Consider the following 18,906-nt stretch of genomic DNA (forward strand, 5'->3'; position numbering starts at 1 on the left):
TTTGATCATGGCATTGGAGAGGGGAGGGGCGGCTCAGCAAGAGAGTCAGCATGGCTGTTGAGTGGAAATGCTTTAAGCCTCTAAAGCAGAGGTATTCAATTAGAAGTCACAGAGGTCCACGACGAAAATTTCTTCCAATAAAAAGGTCCGAACCAAAGTCCAACTTCCCGAAATGTCTGGCCTATGTTCACATTTTTATATAGTTTCAATATTTAGTCATTTTCAACAGAGCGCACTTATATACTAAATATTTAGCAATGTTCCCATTAAACACCTTTGCCAGTCAAACAAATATAAGGCCTTTATTTCACATTCAAGAAAATGTGGCTCCGGGACTTTAAGGGTGCCACTTCCAGAAAAAAACAGTAAAATATCCCCTGCAGAAATATATCAAGTGCTAAGCATTGAGTTAACATCTTTTACCTTTTTTTTTTTTTTTAAATCAAAGAGTTATCAGTCTAAAAAAAACGGAAAGCCTAATTATCCAAGTAAACCAGGTCAACATGTTCAGTACACAATCAATAAAAATGGCTGTCCTCATGAAAAACTAATTCAAAATGAGCTTTGACACCACTTTTTCTTTTGAATATTGTTTTAACTTCTCTTAATGAGAAAAATGAGTTTGTGACTGCCCTGCCAGTGACTTAATTCTGGGTTGCAACGGATTATTTCACACATCTGGGCTTTGTGTTTTCCTTTAAATAATGTTTGTGCAACCACATTTAAGCACTCCTTCACAACTTCCCCATCACTTGAACGTTTTTTTTATGTTTCCCCAAAATCCACGATACATTTACTGAATATTCGTTTGCATGCCGCTGGGATGTAAACGAAAATGTAAAAACCTGTTGTACTGCACTCGAAGTTCGATGTTTTTGCGTGCGCTCACCTCAAACGTCAGCGGATAACTGTGAACAAAAGGGCGGTGCTTTGTTTCGTAGTGGCGCTTCGCAATGTTGCGACGGTTTCGGAGCATATGATGCACACTGGTTTTGAATCGGCTGCAGCCAGAACGAAACTAAACTTCTCAGTCCATTCATTTAAAACAAGACGCATCCACCTCGCTAACTTTTTAGTAAGGCATATTGTCAGCAGCACTCTCTTCCGGTCTGCTGCGCAATTGGCAGTGGATCGTAAACAAAACATTTGATTGGCTCAAATCAGTGACGCCTTTTCCGTATTTACGAGAATCGCAGCGCCAACGTTTGCGAATGCGACCTGAAAAAAAATTAATCATAAATTGGCCATGGGTCCGGTCCGAACCATCCCGCCATTTGGTGATGCCTGCTCTAAAGAGAATCGGTGTGTGTGTATATGCCTTTGAATTTTCAATGGCCTCTCCACCACATCATTGTGCGTGTTTGATTAATTAAACGTTCAATTCTGTTATTAACTGTCCAACTGGCTGCCACGCCTCCTCCCTCAAAGGGAGAGAAAAGGGGGAGAGGGAGAAAGAGCGAGAGAAAAAGAGAGCTGTGACGTATGATCAATGTTCAACATGTGTTGAGATGACCTTGCTTATTATCAGATGTGACCATTTTTTCCAACATGCATGCCAAGTTGCCCATAACGTCGCACAAAGTGGTCGCGTAAAATTGACTTCAAGTATTTACACATATATCTATCTATTTACAGATCAGCTTTTCTAATAATATAAGAATATAAAAAAATAAATTAAAAAAAGTCATTTGGAGGTAATGTTGAAAAGGACTTTTGTATAAAGTTAGTGAACTCAGAAATTGAGGTACCACAATACTTAATATTTTTGAAAAACACCACATATCATATGTTAATCATTAATTATAAATGATGTTAGAGCAATTAACATTATTTGTTTATTTATTATACGCATTATAATCCCTCAAAAAATATGAATTACACATTGGTAATGCGTTCTAAAAAGCCTAAAAATTAAACTCTCATACAAAAAGCCAAAAGGTGTTGGTAAACCTGTGCTTAAGGCGGCACCGCATTTTCCCTGAATATTTCTGCCTCCTCCCACATTTCAAATACGTGATTGACTTTTTCTGCATATATGCCGTCCTATGATATAAACCAGTGTGGTCTATAAACCGAACGTTATGCTCCACAAAAATCCACAGTGCGATTGTCAACATCTTGTGAAACTTTCATTTGCTCGGGCGAGAGGACTTAGTCCGTGTCACACAAAGGTTTAAAGTTGCACACATTAACTTGGCACTTTGAACACTTGAAATGGACCAATCTCAACTGCCCCGTGCATTCTTCTGCGACTTCAAATCCCCTTGTGACACCACAAGCGCAAACCTATCCCATCGTCCTTTGTGCGCGAGTAGTTGAGTGAAACTGAATCTTCCCTAAAACGTGCCCTTAACCCTTCTCCGGGACCTGATCCTGTTTGTTTTGCGGGTAAACAGAAACTCTCTGCACCAAAAACAAACACTACACATTGTTTGTCATGGGACCACAATCTCATAGCAACAACCTGCCCTCCCTCCTAAATCCACAGGCTGTATTTCTCTCCTTTGTGCAGATGAAGTGTGTCACGACAAAGGTTAAAAGGGCAGCGGTCACAAATCAGCGCAGTCAAAACAGAACTGAAAAGCTCCAAAATCATGTGGACGGCGCGGCGCTTTTCAATGACTTAAGCGTGTCTGGCATTGCCATGCGGGACCTCGGATCACCAAGATTCATTGGCTATGTCACAGGTGTCAAACTCAAGGCCCGGGGCCCGGATCCGGACTTCATGTTTCTTGCAAAATGTTTTCATATTTAACAACGCTGAGAAGTGAGCTGCTGCAAGTAGGTTTTGTGACCAATCCTGCCTTTGAAATAAATTGGAAAATAGCACACCGCACAATTATATACTGCCGTCTGATTATAAGGCCATCACAACTGAGATATCACAATTAAATACGGTAGCTAGTTCTTTGTTTTGATGTAAATAAAATAGTTTTCAGACTTTTTAACCAGTCACAAAGAAAAACTACACAATCACTATTACATGATCAAAAAAATTTGTTTTTTAAAAAAAACAGAGTTCCGGAGGAAACCTACGCAGGCACCGGGAGAAGATGCAAACCACATAGGAAGGCCGGAGCCGGAATCGATCCCACGACCTCTGCACTGTGAGGCCTTCGTGCTAACCAGTCGTCCACCGTGTCGTAAAAGGAATAAAATTAAATTAAAAAAATTAAAATCGTGACACGGGACCTTGAAGATCAACATCATTATTGAAGGACATATATTGGACATAAAGGACCTTTAAAGGGACTCTTGATTGAGCTCAACATCGGCACATGTATAATAGGCATGTATGTAAAGATGACATCAGTACTACAAGTTCACGGCCCGAAAAGACTCTGTAGTGATTTAAAGGCTTTTTGGTGATGAGATTACCGACAAATTGGCACACCCCCTTTTTGGAGCTCGGTGAGTTATTTTTTTCCGTCTCAGCAGTCTACATCACAGCGGGGAGGAAAGCATTGTAAAATTACTTGGTTTGTCAGTTCTGTCGCCTGAAATGGCGACCACTCGCCACCAAGATTCAAATGCACATTACTACTCATGTCCATTTAAAGCTGTGAAAATATAAAAGCGATCTGCACAATATTTTAGAACAAATGTGAGTTCATGTGAGCAAAAACCATGATAGCACCACAAAATAAAAAAAATACAGTGATAGTCGCTTCTTCAATTACACAAACTCTAGCGGACGAGAGTAAGAATGCGCACACGGACCACGATGACGGCTGGTTGTAGTTTTCGGACATTTTGCAACGCTAATGTTTATTTAATTCTCGGAAGGCAGACGGTGGTTGGCCCGCAGCCAGGCATGGATGTTTCCCACCCCACGGCTAACAGCCGCTGCTGTGGTGTTAAAAGTAACAGCCCTGCTCAAGGCAGCAATTAGCTTTTGGCCACTAAATCAGATGAGGGTAGCAGAACAAAAAAAAAAGCTTCTTTAATATATTTAAATGCATACCACCAACAAAATAATCATAAAAACATTCAAAATCGAGTTTTTAATTGGAATTTTGGATTATTTCTTTCACAGTCTGATCTTATTTTAGGTCAAATTTAAAACATTTCATTGTCCTACCTTTATCGCTTCACTTCCTTGTTAACGCCCTCCTTTACTTCTTTGAAATTCTCTCTTTCGAAATCGAAAGAATTCCCAGTAAAGAAAGTCTGACTTGAAGTACAACAAGGAATGAATGTTTTGAGTTTGAATGCTTTCAATGATCTTCCCAAAGACACCGTGGTAGACGGCACGGTGAGCACAAGCTCGAGTAACTTTGTTGCCTCCCTCACCTCGGTGAGCTATACAGTTTGATGTGATCCGGCTTTAGTCTTACAAATCAAAGAACAGGCTCGCTGGCTAGATGGCTATGCAGAAGAAGAAAAAAATGGTAGTACTGTGAACCTGTGTGCTCTCCAACGCCCCCTTCAGTGTGGGTGCCACCATCCATCCATCCTTTATCTAAACCACTTAACCTCACTGCTGGAGCCTAGAAAATAACCTCGAAAGGCTCGCTGAATATGAATACACCTATCGCCAATAGAACAATTTTTTTGCATTTAGTTATATTGAGGTCATTACGTCTGGCTCCAATTAATTAATCGTAACTCATTGAATTCTTTACCGATTTTGACACCGATTGGTTTATGATAAAGATCAGACGTGGTTAAAACACGAGACATGAGTCATCATCTTTCATAACGTAACACAGTGGACCCCCATTATTCGAGGGGCATAGTGACGAGGCACTGGCTTGTGAATATGCATAATATCAATGCCCTTTGTAAAGTGGTCCTGTCAGCCACCGATTACGATTGGCCAATTTCTGTGGAAAAGTACGTGATCGGCATGTTGATCGATGACTTTCAAGGCTGGTCACGAAAATCGATCGTCCGCTGCTCGGACTTGGACGGCAAGCTAAAGCTAACTACAGACCAATGTGTAAGAAGTGTAGCATCCCATTTCACTTTCTTTAACTCCGCACTTTCCAGACCAAATTACTGAGAGCCATTAAGAACATCAACGAAGCACCCTAGAAGGCCTCGGGTTGGTTCTCGATCTGGACAGAAGGTGCCAGGGACAAGCGAATGCCACCTGAAAACACACCACGGCCTGATCAACTGTGGAGGGGTCATCTGGTAGAAGGTGTGTGACGTGGAAAGACCCGAAACACCCGAAGACGACAGGTCACGTCGCTGACAATGTCTTCAAGTGTATCAGTAGATACTTTAAATTAATATAGTTAGAAAAAATATTTTACTAAGTCTTTTTTATTATGAGAGCATTGAGTAATAATTTGAGTCATCTTTTTTTTTTCAGTTATTGATAATTCACACAACCAATAAGCTCATGTGACAGTTTCCTACACAACTTATTTCTGCTAAACATCAGTGGCCAGAGCTAAAGGTCGACCTGCAAGTAAATTATTAATGACTTGTTTTCTTTTTCTCCCTGCACGCTGCTCAGTCTTCTCTCCTCTGTCTCACCTTCTGATTGATGTTTACCCACTCTGCCCTCCATCCACACCTTCTTCTACCATCTTACCTCCGCCCCATTTGTGTTCCGTCAACAATTAGGTTGGAAATCAAATAAATAAAAACTCGCTGGGAAGATAATATTTTGGGCAAGCTGCTCATGATGGAATGCTCAAAATAATAGACAGACAGACACTTCATTAATTCTACTGGAGGTATTTGGGCAATCTCCCCAAATGATAAAAGTAAATAAATGGGCCCCAGTCATGAGCCACTGCCCTCAATTGAGGCATTAAACAGTCTAATCAACGTTGAGACGAAGGACCTCCTGAAACAAACAAATATAATTGTTGGTGACATTAACATAAGAGACCCTCTTTTAAACACAACAACCCGCTCGTTCATTTAAGTCCACGGCGAGTTTCCACCCGTGTCTCATTTGAGAATGCAAGAACTGCCTCGCAGATCTGCGGTTTAAAGGTGTCCAAACAGTCAACCTCCAAAATCTTTTTAAGGGTGCTCCACAGGCTTTCGATAAGGTTGCGATCAGGTTTTTCTTCCTTTAAACGCATATCTTAAATGTTTTTGTTTTGTTTTCCTAGCGTGGGCTAGAACTTTCTTTGTTTTCCACGATAATCATTTTACTGCCAAAGGCACAGTTCTTGTTTTTATACCATAGCAGGAAATGGCCTGTTGGAAATTGTGCAGAGGTCATTTTAACACCTTCAGGCACACAAACAGGAACCATCATCTCACTCCACATTATTCCATCCCAAAGCATCACTGCAGCGTGCATTGTTGCAGCCTTGTTGGAACATGTCGGCATCCCAGGTCGCACGGCATTGAAGAGTGAATTAAACATCCATATTCTAAAGCCACTGCAAATGTGTTTCCTCGTGAGAATGGAATGCTTTAGAGCATCAAGAGATTCTTGGAACTCCACAAATACCTGCTTGCTGTTCATCAGTGACGTTTCAAGAGCTGTGTTATTAACGCCTTATACGTCTTTATCTGAACGAAACCCATTTGCCCTCCGAGTCACACACAATTTATTTAACAGTAACTTGGTGATCTTGCTTAAGTTATCTTGAAAAGTCTGGTGTTTTCGTTCCTTCCACAAGGCTTTGTACTATTTGGTGCTTTTCATCAGCAGAAAGATCCTTCTTGTTGCCCATATTATCTCATTCAATCCATAAGACATACATTTTTGAAAACATAGTCCCCGCCTCCCAAAGACGTATTTATACGTTTTTTTATTATTATTTTTTACGTCATAGCTCCATGTTTTTATTGCATTAGAACACAATATTCTGTTGGCCTCGCAAAATCAGTGAAAATCCAGAAAAATGCTGGAATTAGGGGGTTTCCTCTTGTGAAAATTTCTGGGATTAAATGAGTTAAGCATAAAAAAAGACAACTTGCCTAATAATGTGGAACAAATTCCACAAGTAATTTGACTTTAATCAGACTGAGCTATCTTGACATTAACATGGGGACTTTTTCGTTGATCTGATTTAAGATCTCAGGTCAACTATTTAGATGTGACAAGATTTATTCCGATCTGCCGTTTTACACGCACTGATTTATCTAAACATCACGACTTCTCAAGATTGAGTTCATTTGTCGATTTAGCACAGTAGCTGTAGCTGTTTTAATACTTTTGTTAAAGCAACAGCTTGATAAAAACAAGTTACAAGAAGTTTAAATCAAGTTCCCCCGTTGCCATTTTCAACCGCATAAACGATGTCACGACACATTTTCGTCACCACAGAGTATCCACAAACTGGATGCAATCTGGCTATTTTGACCGTTTGAAACGCTTTACATGACGATTTGTTCGGATTGGCAAAAGGAATATACCAACCATGTGAATGTGAATGAAATTCCATTCGGATTCGGCTTTTCTATTCAGACTGAGGTTAAAAATAAAGCAAAACACATTTACAATTACCTGATTTTATCGGACGGACAGATAGACAGATGTATGCCCAAATTACATTTATCACTTTGACAAATCCAAACAATGGCTGTTAAAAAGACCGCGGAGAACAAAAATCACTGCATCATTTTCTCATATTGCATAAAAATCAATATTCTAACCCCCTCCCTTCGAAGAGACTGTCACTGTTGTTTACTCAGATCTCTCAAGACAACAAGTTTGTTTTGAGAAAGAAAAAAATGAAGTGGTGTGGAGGGCTGGCAAAGGTAGGTCGATTCAACAAAATTAGCTCCCAATGCTATTTTTCCATTTGCCAGGGTAACAGACTTGCAAACTAAAGGTAAGGCAGCAACTGTGCTGTGTTCTCATCCACAAGCCTAATCCACGGTCTTGTCTGCACGTCACATGAAAATCTCCTTAGTCACATGTATGTCACTGAGAAATTCCCAGGAAGTTGCATCCGGCCAAATGCACTATTTAAAGAGCGTCTGCAAAGCATTGCCTTCACTGGCGAGGCCACCAGCATGCAGTCGAAAGTTGCTTCATTGATGTTAATTTGACACCGAATTGTCTTTACATTCTCTTCCACCTTTTTGCTGTTTAGTGCGTTACAGGTCGGAACAAGATGAAGAAAAGGTGGCAAATATTTTGCATTCACAATCAAAGGTATCAGACACGAATAGTGGAAATCAGCATATAATGGACGCCGATTAAAACGCTGATAAATATTCAATATGTATTTTCCACCCAAAAAAAAAAATTCTTTCCTCAACTATTTTAAAATCGAAAAACATCCGCGAATATGTGAAACCGCCGTTCTACTGTATTTTGATAATATGCAGGACATTTATCACGTCAACCACCCCTGCCAGACGACCTTTATGCTATATTTCTCTGTTTACCATGGTGTCGTTTATGAGCAATCAACAGGACTCTGTCATATCACAGCACAATGCCACTTGGGTCAATCGGATGCTATTCACTTGGCCCGGCACGCTGCTCCAAATCATGGTGACGAGGTGGGTGTTGCGGACATTGGAGGGGCGGATCAAGATATGCTGGAATGAGTGATGTTGCTGACACTGAAGAGAGGAGCTATTGGAAGGAGATGATTGGGGGGGGGGGGGGGGGGGTAGTGGCGGACTGGCAGTAGAGGGGAAGGCAGGATGGGGGTGAACCGAGTTGAGGTGGTGATCACGTAATAGACGGACGGGTTCAGGCAGAGTTGAAACTGCTGCCTCACTGGGCTGCATCTGGTAACATTTACCTCAACTTCTATGCCTCATATGTGTGTGTGTGTGCACGTGTAAAGAACAGTAAAAAGGCATAAAACTAGGATTTTTTTTTTTTTTTCAATGGAAAATAAGTAAAAACACAGAGCACCCCTTCTTCAAGCCACACACCTCCCTGTGAGGAATCCATTTAACAAGCGTCTATTAGCTTAAAGCAAGGAAAGACATGAAACTACAGCCCCTTTCAAATGTTCTACTTGGGGATAAATGCAAACCGGACAGAAAGTGCTTTTCCAAGACCATTTTCTTTTAAAAGACCTATGCAACCAACACCTCAGCGTACAGAGGAAATTGTCAATGGACATGGGAAAAAATGACATTTTGCCATATTTTGCCTACAGTTTCCAAAGTACCTGACTCTCCAATAAAGATGTATAAACAACACTTTGTAATATTGAGTGAAAATGCAGCCCCGTCACTGAAGGAAGGTTCATGTGTAATGTGTATGATGATCATACTGTTAATTTACGACCCAATTAAGTTGGGGCTGGGAAAAAAAAAAGACAAAAACTGGTCAACACAAAAAAAAATCTGCCTGGAAACTATAATGAATAATTTTACCACCTTATTTGTGGCACTGGGAATCAATGTTTGGCCACTTCCGTGTTTCCGCACGGACATTTGTATTTGCGGACGCTCTACTCCAGCAGTAAATGTCCATGGAGATGAAGATGCACAGGGTTTAAGGTCTCTTTAAACTGATAAAGGACAACAAATATAATTTTATGTCATTACTCCAAAGTTGACGGAGATTGGAGACTTGAACATGGTAATGTGACCCACGTTGCGCCAAGCCGGTCGCCTGCAGCTAGAGCTAACAACACAACTTTAAATGGCGTTTTTTTTTATTCGATTTAACACGGAGCAAATGTGATCTTTGTCACAGCGTGTCCCATCATACTTTTGGGGGGCTAAGCGACTTCCACTGAACTGTCGTGACTGCTTAGTGCGTGTCAAAGCCTAACCAGCTAACTTAGCGTAGCATAGCTAAGTGTAAGTGTAACATGACATGGCAAGCGTGGCAGTCATAGCTGGATTTTTAACTGTATTTGGTTTTTCTCTCTTTTTTTTAACCACATCCACGACAGGCCATTGGAACTATGCAAGTGAGAGAGGACAACAACAGATGCTGGTTTATATGAAAATTAAAGGGATACTTTGCCTACTTAGCCATTTTTAGCAGTAACAAGTTAATATTTTGTCTATAATTAATTTGATAATCCACTTACTTTTCATGTAAAATTAACAACATGAAAAAAACATTTTTCCGCTTGCTGTCCACAGAAAATGACATGTGCTCAGATCTCAGGTTACAACCAATCACGGCTCGGCTTGCGAACATCACATGACCAAACACAGAAAACAAGTGAACCGTGATTGGTCATTTCCTGAGCACTGAGTAAGTGTGATGTCATTTTCGGTCGACAACAAGATAAAAAAATATCAATTGTACATGAAAAATAATTAAGTTATCAAATTAATTATAAACAAAATCTTAAAATTTTCCTGCCAATAATGACAAAATAATTTACCTTACTCTTTAATATGATATTACCGTTTACTTGTAAGTATAATGTTCATACACATCAACCAAATTGAAGTGTCAAGTGTTAACTGGACAGCATGAGTGTGTGTGTGTATTACCTGAGCAATCGATGAATAATCAATAGGATAATCGATTCTAAAACAATTCAGTTGTGACAGCTCGAAATTAAGCACAACTAATGATTGTTTAATCTTTTTTAGTCTCGAAAAAGTCAGATAACCAAATTCATTCAAATTTAATTTTTAGACCTCATAATGAAAAAAATAAATAAAAGACTGATGGGGGTGGTTTGAGTAAAAAGACCAATGCGTGTTTGGAGAATGAAAAACACAAATCCGAACCGGGGTCTTTCTCCGACTGACCACCTAAATATTTTAGCAGATGCTCAGCCTACACAGCCACACGTGCTGGGGTTCCTCAATGCTTGTTGCTTTTATTAATAAAATTAACTGTGTGTGTGTGTGTGTGTGTGTGTGTCAGGAGATGGAGGGAGCCGTGTCCGTTCACAAACAGCATGTCACGGAAGCGCTTTCTTTCCATTGGTCACTTCGAAGTAATTTTATCTTTGCCTGCCTCTTCTAGCAAGCATCCTACTGTGTGTGCTGCATGATTCTCAGTTCAGCGCTGGATGAACGACCTTGAGCAGGCGCGAAGGGTTGTGTTGCTGTGGCAACCAAGCCTCGCACTACCAGTAACAGCTGGATGCAAACAGCACGCCGTGAATTTTTGTGGGTGTCGCCGCTTTATTACAGCTACTCTTCCCCTCTTATTTGCCCCCCCCCCTCCTCCTCTACCTCCTTTTCTCAGTCGCTCATTCGTCATCTCTCTTACATGCAAACATACGACGGCATAATCACTTATACAAAGGAAAGCCTGGTTCCCCAATGACAGTAATACAAACTTAGCTTGAGTACGCCACTTCAGAAATCAAATCAAGTCCTTTTTGCGTGTGTTTGTGTGTGTGTGTGTGTTGAAAGACAGAGCTGCCATGAAAAGCACTAACCAACAGGAATCCGGAGCCACAGTGCGACTAACAAATTTGCACATAAGAAAGGCATCGAGATGGCCACTTGACATTCCTCTCACAGACAAAAATGAAGTGAGCGGAGAGGGGGAGATGGGCTCTGCTGAATTGTTCCAGCCAGAGAAAGGAAAAGTGAAACCAAGAATGCACCGACAGTAGTTGTGTCATGTCAACTATGGAAATTTTAATGAATGTCATTATTTTTACTGACCATAAACCACCTATGACTTTGAAATGGCAACGACAAAGAAAAAGTGATGCCTTTTTGGTTATATTCATCCATACAGTTATTGTGATATATCAATTACCGTCCTAATAAAAATTCCAAAGCCTTTGACTGTTCATTTTTTTTAAAGTGCCATGCACATTGAAATAAAAAAAAATCCAATAATATGCGGCTGAGGCTCTGTGGGGATAAAATTATTTTTTAATTTTCCAAGTTGGGCTGTCGTTTGGCATTGACTCTTCCTGACCCATGTAATATTGATACCACAATGTAAGTGTGTCCACCAAACAAGCTGGTTGTCTACACCTGTCTTGAATAAAGTACTCACTGCTTCAGACAAAACAAATATTGTATGAGCCAGGGATATGTGGTCAGGGTAGGTAGGAGAGGGATCTTTCCCTCCTCCAACACATCGGATTCATGCGATCAGCTAATCAGTAAGCGCTTCAGAAGCCTGATAATGATACTAATCATTTGAATCAGTCGCATTGGAGGAAGGAAGCATTTCAAACATGCAGGACAGGGACGCGCCAGGATCGGATTTGTTGATCTTTGGCGTAGGAGAAACTTAGCGCTCTTCCCAAAGAGATATATCTTAAAGCAAAATTTAAAGGCTCCTCTCTGACAGAGGTGTCAAATCCAGGTCCAGAACGTAAACCCTGCCAGAGTTCGTCTTTAGCCACAGGTGCTTCTACTCAAGAGCTCATTTGGCTGCCTGTTGAGTAGAAGCACTTGTGGCAAAAGACAAACGGTGGCATGGTTTACTTTCTGGATCTGGATTTCATATGTCTGTCAGACACGAGGATTTGCATTTTGGCATTGGATGGAACCACTAGAGCAGGCATCACCAAATGGCGGACCGCGGTCCGGATGGTTCGGACCGGACCCATGGCCAACTTATGATTAATTTTTTTCAGGGCGCATTCGCAAACGTTGGCGCTGCGATTCTCGTAAATACGGAAAAGGCGTCACTGATTTGAGCCAATCAAATGTTTTGTTTACGATCCACTGCCAATTGCGCAGCAGACCGGAAGAGAGTGCTGCTGACAATATGCCTTACTAAAAAGTTAGTGAGGTGGATGCGTCTTGTTTTAAATGAATGGACTGAGAAATTTAGTTTCGTTCTGGCTGCAGCCGATTCAAAACCAGTGTGCATCATATACTCCAAAACCGTCGCAACATTGCGAAGCGCCACTACGAAACAAAGCACCGCCCTTTTGTTCACAGTTATCCGCTGACGTTTGAGGTGAGCGCACGCAAAAACATCGAACTTCGAGTGCAGTACAACAGGTTTTTACATTTTCGTTTACATCCCAGCGGCATGCAAACGAATATTCAGTAAAAGTATCGTGGATTTTGGGGAAACATAAAAAAACGTTCAAGTGATGGGGAAGTTGTGAAGGAGTGCTTAAATGTGGTTGCACAAACATTATTGAAAGGAAAACACAAAGCCCAGATGTGTGAAATAATCTACCAAATCCCAATGGCCCTGACTCCGTTCCAACCCAGATTTAAGTCACTGGCAGGGCAGTCACAAACTCATTTTTCTCATTAAGAGAAGTTAAAAAAATATTCAAAAGAAAAAGTGTTGTCAAAGCTCATTTTGAATTAGTTTTTCATGAGGACAGCCATTTTTATTGATTGTGTACTGAACATGTTGACCTGGTTTACTTGGATAATTAGGCTTTCCGTTTTTTTTAGACTGATAACTCTTTGATTAAAAAAAAAAAAAGGTAAAATATGTTAACTCAATGCTTAGCACTTGATATATTTCTGCAGGAGATATTTTACTGTTTTTTTCTGGAAGTGGCAACCTGAAATTCCTGCAGCCACATTTTCTTGAATGTGAAATAAACACCTTATATTTGTTTGACTGGCAAAGGTGTTTAATGGGAACATTGCTAAATATTTAGTATAAAAGTGTGCTCTGTTGAAAATGACTAAATATTGAAACGATATAAAAATGTGAACATAGGCCAGACATTTCGGGAAGTTGGACTTTGGTTCGGACCTTTTAATTGGAAGAAATTTTCGTCGTGGACCTCTGTGACTTTTAATTGAATACTTCTGCACTAGAGGAAGCCTCGGCTTGTTGATGACCTGCAGACCCTGCCGCCATCTTAACCCGGGAGTCCATCTCCATTCACTTGTTTTGAGGTAACTGTGTTTGGCCAATAAATTAATCAGAACTCATTGCATTCCTTACTGATTTTGACACAAATTGGTCGGTTTGAAAGACAAGACACATAGGTAGTTTCCATCAGTGCTTTTGTGACATTAAATTTAATGTTATAAAGTTAATCCCAAATGCTTTTTAATATTAAAAAAGAGAGATCAGCAAAAAAAACAAAACAGCAACAACGACAAACTTGACCTTATATTTGTCCTTTTTAAATAAGGGGTGCGGTGCGATGCCAGGGAACATCTTTATTTTTTTATTTTTGTCGAATGAAGTGTAAGTGCTCATCCACGGCAGTAGATGGCAGTGTCGCTCTCATTGTCAGAGTTAGAAAGGAGTGCCAGCTTCTCTACAGAGATGTATTTACAATCATTTTATAGACAAATTACAAAATTTATAGTCGCAAGGTAAAGTGGGGGGGGGCGCAAAATATTTTCCTCTTCCCAGGGTTTGGGTGTAGCAAAAAAAACTACCAAGAAGCATTGCCTTATATTAAATATTATTTTATTTTCTTGCTATCAAATTGTTCAACAATGTGAAAAAGATTGAAGTAAAATTAAAACCCTTCAAAACAAATGTTTCAATAAAAGGTCAAAATTGAAATAAATGCTGTTCTTCTATTCTATGTTCATAATTTTATATCAGGCTCCAGAGGACTCAGTGGCTCACCGATTATGAACCTCACCGCATGACAACGTGTGAGCGGGACATTCGGCTCGAGACGAGTGTGCTGACGCCGGGCTTGAGGCACATTGAAATGATCAATTAAAGTGAGTTTGAGATTGAAGAACTACCTTGAAATATGGCCTAAATCCATAGTTTACGATTTATCCGACAGCTCACTGTGAAAAGTAACACTCAACAGTTTGTTTTGGCAGAAAAAGAGCTAATATGAAAGGAGTGCATTTGGAACTCGAGGTGGATGGGAAATGCATGCCTGACAAAATGATCATTAGTCAACAGAGTAATGAAAATGCATACATTTATTTATTCTAAAACATACTCGAGTACCCTGGGGGGGGGGGCTTATATGATCACATGCACTTTTAAACCATTAATGAGTCTATCTACCTGCTTTGATCCAATAGGGTTTAATTGCACTCAAGCAATGAATTAATTAACAACATTGGAAAAAATTACCCAATCTGCCTTCAAGAGGGTTCCATCCTCCATTTTGAAAATGTGCTTTTAAGCAGGCAATTCGCTCACCTTGAAGTGCAGAGGAAACAATCCCTTGTAATTTTGGACACCACAATACTTTCAATTGTATTTTTTTTTTTACTTTGACAAACACACTTGCTGCATTGTCATTTTAAACGTGTTGCTTAGATTTGTTGAAAAGGCAACAAAAAAAATTGCTTGCGTTATGACTCTCCAAATGAGAAATACACGTGACGGCATTAAATGAGGCTGAGAGAAATCGACCACTGGACAGGAACAGGACAAAAATGTGTGTGCTTAAAATAAAAGGATCCCCTCCTCCACAGAGCCGAATCAATGTGAAGCAGTGAAGATTAATTCCTGTTTAACACATCCTGACACATGGAGAAGGGGCCTCAATAACAACAGGACAACAGTTCAGTTGACACACGACGGCGAGGGGTCGGCAAGCGAGAATGGAGTAAAGAATGCGGAGCGTTTCGAGTCGGAAAGATTCCTGATTCCTCAGCAGAGGACGGCGCACAATAGGCCAGAAGAAAACAAAAGGGAAGAAAACAATGGAAGAATTCCAGGTAGAATTCCAGCAAAAGGCTCCACCTGTGCCCCTCCTCCCTTCCATAGCCACATCCTCCTCATCCCCGCAAGCTTCCCAGGCTGGTGGTGGGTGAGGTCCAGGCTCCATAGCCCTGCCCCACTCTACAGTATCCCCTGCTAACCTCTGTCCCATTTTTCCTCCCAATTCAGCAAACATCATGCATCACTGTCACCCTCCTCCTCTTGGCATTCATCACGCCATCCTCTTATAGCAAAGACCAGCAAGACCTGGGCCACAGGGACAACTGTGAATCCGTCAGAAGAGGGCCGCTGTGGATGAGGAGGGTGATCGACGATTGATCAGTTTGTTTTAATTCTCGAAATTCAATTGTCCATTTTTAAAAATGCATTTTAAAACACATTTGTACTTTTCAGCCTTTGACTCTTTATTGTGTTTTATTGTATTTATTGTCTTTATGTTAGTAAATTATTGTTTGAACCATCTTTGTTTTTATATGTCTAATTTTTACTTTATGGACAGCACTTTGTATGTAACTATGGTTGTTTTTAAAGAGCTTTATAAATAAAGTCCAGTTGAGTGGGTCTCAATTATATAATACAATGTCAAGAGTCAAAATCATAGCTACCAACATGATTTATTTAAAAAAGCATCTGAAAGAATTAATTATATTATAATATATTATATTAAAGAATTTTGCAAACTATCAACTCAAGAAAAGCGAAGGTGACTATTTTCTGGATATCAAACTTGTTTTATTGTTTTTGCTTGTAGAACATTGCAGAGGCTGGTGCTTATTACTGTATTTTGTTTCATTGTCAATGTTAAAAATGGAAAAGTATTGGAAATTGTGGATAATGTTACATAATTCAAGTATTGTTTGAATCTCATTTGGAAGTGAAGCTTTGGCTTCTTGCTACTCATTTTACAGTGATTTGTATATATTTTCAAACCATGTTCAAATAAGGATTATGACATTCAATTTGGGTTTTACAATGTAAATACAGACTGACTTGCAATCAATCCAGGGTGAGCTGCCTCTTGCTCAATGTCAACTGGGATAGGCTCCTCCCCCTCCCTTACCCTCACTACACATTGGATAAATATTATAGATGAGAGATGGATGGGTAGATTTATTTTAATATAAATAAAATTTCCTTCCATATGAAGGCTCAATCTTTCTGGGTCCTAAACATAAAAGTATGTTACACAGCTCCACCAATAATCCAACAGGTGCACTAAATAATCACGTCTCCCCCAGATGAAATGAGAAAATAATTCATAAATATGTATATTGATATCATAGCATAAAACTACTGTATGCTTCGCTTCTGCAAGCGTAGGAATATTCAACGTAAAAATTAAACAAAGACGGTCAATGCATGACAACAACAATACAGAGAGCCATTAAAGAGATGTGTTTAAGAGACACACACATTCAAGCAATTAAGATGTCCAGGCGGACAGTCACACGCATGCACCACTTTTCCTCCCTTTTGGTTTGTGGGGAGCAGACAATAGCTACATGTGAGCTCGTACGGCAACGGACTTTACGTGCACATACACACATCACCGACTGAGGTATCAACCGAGGGAGCTCCGGTGTTAGAAGTGTCGGTGCACGGCCAATGTGCTGCCCCCTGCAGATATGCACATCAAGACGCTTTCCGGACGATAGATCAGATGACATATACAGTACAGCAGACACAACAGGTAGAACGAGGAAAAAACGAGCTGATATTTGCAACAAAAGCATTCGTGATTTAACGCACAAATATGTACTTTGACTACTTTTCATTGCTCTGTACGGCGCGGGGACTCCGGCTCTTGCAAACAGGCAGGCAGCATCTTTTCCACAAATCGCACGCTCGCACCAGCAAAACGCAGGCTCGCGGCTCTCTCGAAGCACTGCGCGCTGTGCACGATATGCGCGATCCGGTGCGTGCCCTCATCAGATCAGCAAACCTTTCGCTCGCTTCACGTCGCTACCGTGCCGTGGACAGCCTGTCTCGCAAGCTGCCAGCCGACTGTCGCTGCCAAACGCGGCCAAACATTCACGTCTCATCTCACGCAGGTCGCGTGCGTGTTTGGTTTTTAAACATAAACTTCCATACACGTTAAGCGGAAACACTTGCCACCAGCGGCGTGTGTGTGTGTGTGTAAACTCGGCAGCTCGTGCGAAGTTCACTTGGTGAAATAAATATGCAAAAGGATGATTGTTTAATCGTCCTGAGGGCGAAATAGGAGCTGTTTAGTGTCATTTCGAAGAGCGTACAGTATGCCCTCTGCAACGCTCCGATACCAATTTGCGTGCACTGCCGCAGGGAACACAAGTAAGCGGGCTGCATTTCCGTCCACTATCACGTCGCAAACCAAACGCAAAGTCTGGTCAAATGCGTGTCTGGATGTCAAAAAACACATGTAGAGGCCTTACCTTGTGGACGTATCTCTCTACCGGATCGATAATTTCGTCTTTACACCATCAACTCTCCGCCATCTTCGGCACTGTTTGTTTAAATGAGAAACACTCCCGAAGCGTAACGAAGCCAGTTCTGTAAGTTGGGGGTAGCAGGGGATTGTGGGTAGTGGTGTTCAGATGCTGACAGCGTCGAGACGCTCGCCTTAATGTTCAACCCGGAAATGAACTACAGACAGACGACACCACCGTGCCGGAGAGAGCAGGGGAGGTGGAGGGCTCTCGGGGGCGTTCGCTGTCTGTCTCGCCGCTTGCAGACGGGTGTCAGCGACTTCAGCAGGTCGGCCAAAGGTGACATGGTGTGAACCTTCACTTGACCTCCAGACAACTGTCAAAACGTCTGGCTTGGTGCGAGAAATTATTTTGTTTTCACTGACAACCACGTAGAAGTATGAGACTAATGCGCATAGTGGACCCAACAAGAAAAGTAGTCCAAATAAATAATCATAAAGATTTGGGCTACACAAAGGGCAGGGTATTGGATGTGAAATTAAATATAGTAACGACAGCAATATTATGAATATAATAATACAATTGAGAAAAAAAATACAAGGGATGGAACCATAATAAGATTAAGACCTGCATCTGCCCCACTGTTTAGTGCCTGTTTATGGCAAAAATTAAGTTAAAAATAGGCTGTTAATATATAACATTTTTAAAAATCAACTAAAGCATGTGCAGTATAACAAATTCAATCCCAACAACCAGCAGTTTCATGCAAAAAAACTAAATAAGCGATACTGTGATTATTTTTTCCAGTGCACTTTCAAGATTGGCACAAAAAAGAAACCAACATTAAGTACGGTAGCTAATTTTGTACTTTTTTCCCTCACAAATATCAACTCACTCATAATATATAAATAAATGTAATGTTATTGAGGTACCTTGTTTGTCCTGCAAAATATTACAAATCCGGCCAAAAAATGATTAGGCCGACTCACTTTGTAGAGTAGGGCAGTGTGAGACCCAGTGTAAGTGCAACTAAGACATGTTTGCCATCTAGTGGTGATTGTGATATTACAACTTAAAACTACA

At 40.6% G+C, this 18,906-nt stretch overlaps 1 protein-coding gene across 1 annotated transcript in view; it reads right to left on the reverse strand.

Annotated features, from left to right (window-relative positions):
- The window catches only part of LOC148339757 (nuclear receptor coactivator 3-like), a 49,169-nt gene extending 31,197 nt beyond the window's left edge, over nucleotides 1–17,972 (reverse strand). The window contains exon 1 of the mRNA XM_088290316.1: nucleotides 17,830–17,972. The gene's annotated coding sequence lies outside the window, so the exon portion shown is untranslated. The remainder of the gene's footprint in view (nucleotides 1–17,829) is intronic.
- Nucleotides 17,973–18,906: the final 934 nt, after the last annotated feature.

The sequence above is a fragment of the Idiotropiscis lumnitzeri genome, chromosome 3 (genome assembly GCF_059441095.1).
Source record: "Idiotropiscis lumnitzeri isolate Australia: NSW breed Sydney's pygmy pipehorse chromosome 3, RoL_Ilum_1.0, whole genome shotgun sequence".
NCBI classification, from domain to species: domain Eukaryota; kingdom Metazoa; phylum Chordata; class Actinopteri; order Syngnathiformes; family Syngnathidae; genus Idiotropiscis; species Idiotropiscis lumnitzeri.